The sequence below is a fragment of the Dama dama genome, chromosome 9 (assembly GCF_033118175.1).
Source record: "Dama dama isolate Ldn47 chromosome 9, ASM3311817v1, whole genome shotgun sequence".
Taxonomy (NCBI): Eukaryota; Metazoa; Chordata; class Mammalia; order Artiodactyla; family Cervidae; genus Dama; species Dama dama.
Genome location: NC_083689.1, coordinates 68,367,404 through 68,371,992, shown reverse-complemented (window position 1 = coordinate 68,371,992; position 4,589 = coordinate 68,367,404). Strand labels below are relative to the sequence as shown.

General features: G+C 43.1%; 1 non-coding gene across 1 annotated transcript; it reads left to right on the top strand.

Moving 5' to 3' along the window:
- The first annotated feature begins 3,773 nt into the window (after positions 1 to 3,773).
- Positions 3,774 to 3,845, top strand: TRNAE-CUC (transfer RNA glutamic acid (anticodon CUC)). Its single transcript has one exon. It is a non-coding gene; the product is annotated as a tRNA-Glu (tRNA).
- Positions 3,846 to 4,589: the final 744 nt, after the last annotated feature.

Sequence of the window (4,589 nt, the reverse complement as noted above, 5' to 3'; positions counted from 1 at the left end):
TGGAGGGTGCTTCCTCTTCTCAGCTTACTCTTTTCCACTTGAGGTCCACACACACACATACACACTCTTGCAGGCATAGACACATACATGCACATAGAAAATCTGCACACAAAAATATGCCTGCACAGAAAGATATATATTCACAAACACAGGACACATACATGCCCAGAGAGAGACATCAGTTCAGTCATGTCCAACACTGTGACCCCATGGACTGCAGCACGCCAGGCTTCCTTGTCCATCACCAGCTCCCGGAGCTTGCTCAAAGTCATGTCCATTGAGTCAGTGATGCCATTCAACCATCTCATCCTCTGTCATCCCCTTCTCCTTCTGCCTTCAATCTTTTCTAGAATCAGGGTCTTTTCCTCATGAGAGACACATGGAGAGATAGAGAGGTATGCATTCAGAAAGACACAGAAACAGACAGACGCACAGAGAGATAACAGAGATGCAGAGACAGACACATCCGCACAGACACACAAAGAGACGCATAGGGACAAATACACAGAGACATACAACAGACACACACAGAGACACATGCATTCAAGGACACACACACACACACATGCAGGTAGATATACACACACACACTTTACTTTCTAACAATTTTCATTTCATTAGCCCAGGATGGAAAATCTATTTTCCTGTGGGACTTTACCAGTGTGAGTCATGGAGAACATCCTAGCCCCTGACTCTGTTCCATAAATAACAGGCCTCCCTCTGTGAACTCAGTGATAAGAGCATGCTAGATGGCAGATTATGGCTCTTAGTAGAACTGGCATGTGGCGATCCGTACAGCATTCATCCACTTACTAATCAATCATTCATAACCTAGTTTGTGTTGAGATATTCTCAAAGGCTGTTATGCTTATTATGAGGAATCAGGGATGCATTGTAGCTGTCACATTGGGTTCTGATGACCCCATCTGGGGGCCGAATCCCTATTGTAACTGTCACATTTGCTTTAAGAACACGCCATTTGTACCATCATCTGATTTCCCAAGAACAGAAGCATTTGCTCTCGGTGCTAACAATTGTAATGGATCTCTGTAGAGAGGTAAGGAAAGAGAAGGATTAGCTAGAAAAGTAAGAAAGTGGGAGAAAGTGTAAGAGTAATAAAGAATTCAAATTGTGGTCTTTTTTAGGGTCTTAGGCTACGGGCTTCCCTGGTGGCTCAGATGGTAAAGAAATGCCTGCTATGTGGGAGACCTGGGCTCAATCCTTGGGTTTGGAAGATTGCCTGAGAAGGGAATGGCTACCCACTCCAGTATTCTTGCCTGGAGAACCCCATGGACAGAGGAGCCTGGCAGGCTACAGTCCATGGGGTCGCAAAAAGTCAGACATGACTGAGTGACTAACACTTTCACTTTCACAGCCTATGGAAATAATAAAAACCATCTTTATCTCCTTTCTTCAACACTGCCTAATTAGGCCAGACTCTCCATATGGATGGAGTAGGAAATGGCAGCCCACTCCAATATTCTTGCCTGGAAAATACTATGAAGAGAGGAGGCTGGCAGGCTACAGTCCATAGGGGTGCAAAGAGTTGGATGCAATTTAGCGACTAAGCATGCTCCTTATGGAAAGTTTATGCAGACACTGTTGGTCATGTACCCAAATCCATTCTCTAGAGGCCATTCCATAGTGTCAGTGTCCCAGGCTGAAGAGTACTTGCCTACCTTCATGAAATCTCATTCAATCTTCAGCTTAAGAAGGGTGTATCTTGATTAGGCTAAGCTGAGAAAGGTTAACTACATTCTTCCTGCCAACAGTGTGGCTATGAGATTTGAGGAGAAGCCTGTTGGTGAAGCTTCAGGGAAATGCCTTCTATTTCTACCTCTGGACATTGATATGTGACATCATGATGGATGGAGCTATTGCCACCTTCTTAACAGCCATGAAATGAACTAGTTTATATGCTGAGCATGGGGTGGCAATCTGTCTCAAATGGCTACAAATTCTTTGACAATTTTTCCACAAGAGATGGGATCTTTGTCCCCTCCCTGAAATCTGGGCAGGCTTTTGCATACTTCTACCAATAGAATATGACAGAAAGGATACTAGGTCATAAAAAGGCCATGTAACTTGTGTCTTGTTCTCTTGTAGACATCATTCACAGCACTTTCAATTAAAGGAAAGGCATCGAGCACGTAAGACTTTTGACTACCCTGAGACAGTCCCATGCTGGAGAAGCCAAGTGTAGATGTTCTGTTTGACGTCTCAGGGAAGCCCAGCCCTCAAGAATCCCAAGTTTCCAGACATATGAGAAAGCCATCTCAGAGGTGTAATTCTAGCCCCTGCTGTCCCAGTTCCCACCTCCAGTTGTTTAGTCACCCCCAGCCCTTTATGACACCTCCAGATGAGGATCCAGAATCATGACGCTGAAACATACAATCCCTGATATACCCTGACAAAAGTCCTGACCCAAGAATCCCTGCATATAATAAGACAGTAACACACCACGACATTTTGAAATTGTTTAAGCAGCAAAAGTAACTGAAGCAAAGTAAAAAGATGGAAAAACCTGACTCCCTGATGCCAACATAGTGCTATTAACCAACCCTGGAGTTGCCTCCGCTATGGGCTTCTAGTTACACAGTGTGTAAGTTCTTTTGAGATGGTGTATTAGTTTTCTAGAGTTGCCATAACAATAAGAACAACAACAACAAAAAAAACCCCAGGCTGGGCATATCAAACTACAGAAAATTATTTTCTCATAGTTCCAGATGCTGCAAGTCTAGATCAGGGTGTCAGCAGGATTGGATTTTTCTGAGGCCTCTCCTCTTTGCTTGCAGTTGGCATCCTCAGATGCAGGACCTTTACTCTGTGCACCCATACCCCTGGTGTCTCTCTGTGTGTCCAAATTTCCTCTTACAAGGACACCAGTCAAACTGGGTTAACCCCATCCCCGATAGTCCCACTTTAACTTAATTAACTCTTTAAAGACTATCTCTAGATATAGTCTTATTCTGAGGTACCAAGGGTTAGGGCCTCAAAATATGAACTAGGTGGGGAGACACAATTCAGACCATGATAGATAGGCTCCTTGCTGCTGAAATCATCCTTAAAAATAATATGAGTGAAAGATAAACCACTCTAACACAACAAATACCAGAAGAGTTCAAAAATTAAAGAAAGAGCAATATGACAGAATAAGTCCAAGAATGCCAGTGACTGGAACTGGGGTTATCATGTCATCCAAATACACATTCTCTCTGTGTCACTCTGACATCTCTGATTCTCTCTGGGATTTGCCTTCCTTCTCTGAAGAGCCACCACACAGAATATTATCTTGTTATTTTCATATGAAATATACCTTCCAGTGAATTACAGGAATATTGAGAGAAATAAGGCTAGAACTGGCAGAGCTCCACACACCTGCCTAGGGGGAGCAGTAATGCTCTTAGTGCCATGTGAAAGGAGCACTAAGGCTTCCTGGCTTCCTGGAGCTGCCTACCACATGTCTGTTCACCCCCTGACTCAGTCTAAGATATGCTGCCTCTTATGATACCAAGAGAAAATGAAACATGAGCTAATCTGGTGAGAGAAAAGACATATGGTAGACTCATGGGGGAAGAGTTGTTGAATACTACTGACACTGAAGCTTCTGCTATTAACAAGCCTAAAAACTCCCATCACATATGGACTTTCAAATGATTCTCTCTCCTAAAAACAAAAAACTAGGAGTAACCTAAAATCTGGAATGTAAATAAATCAAGGATGTGTCCACAAAAGAAACATTATGTAGTTATTTTAAAGGTTATGTAGGGAATTCCTTGGTGGTCCAGTGGTTAGGACTTGGCACTCTCACTGCCAGGGCCTGGGTTCAATCCCAGGTTGGGGAAGAACTCAGAAGCCATGTGGCACAGCCAAATAAGTAAACAGAAGAATGAAGCAGGGGGCAGATCAAGAGGGTGAGGTAAGAGGACACAGAGCTCACCTCCCTCCACAAACAAAAATGCATCTAAATGTTTAACAATTCTCAAGAAAAACTAACTGGAAACCAACAGAAGGACTCCTGTACAACCAAGGCTGTAAGAAAGATATACACATAACTGGATAGGATAAGAAGAAAGTATCAGGTAGGGACCAGTGCTGATGGAAGGGGACTAAGAAGGAAAAGGAGATCACATGGGTGCACACTTGTCCTGGGGAGCGAGCAGTTCGAGCCACAAACTGGACTATCCCAGGGTCCTACACATAAGAGACAATTGGAGAACTGCTGGGACAGATAGAAAGACTGTATAAGTCTAGCCACCACTAGTGAGGAGTAACTAAACTAGAGATTAAAAAATAGAAAATATCAGTAAAACCAAGATGCAGGTTATTTTAAGATTAAAAAAAGTTGATAAACCTTTAGCCAGGCTCACCATGAAAAAAAGAAAGGTAACCAAATAAACAAAATAAAAAATGAGAGGGTAGAAATAACAGCCAATACCACAGAGATACAAAAAGTCATAAGAGAATACTGGAAAAGTGTTAGTCACTCAGTCATGTCCAACTCTTTGCAACCCCATGGACTGTAGCCCACCAGGCTCCTCTGTCCATGGAATTATCCAGGCAAGAATACCAGAGTGGGTTGCCATTTC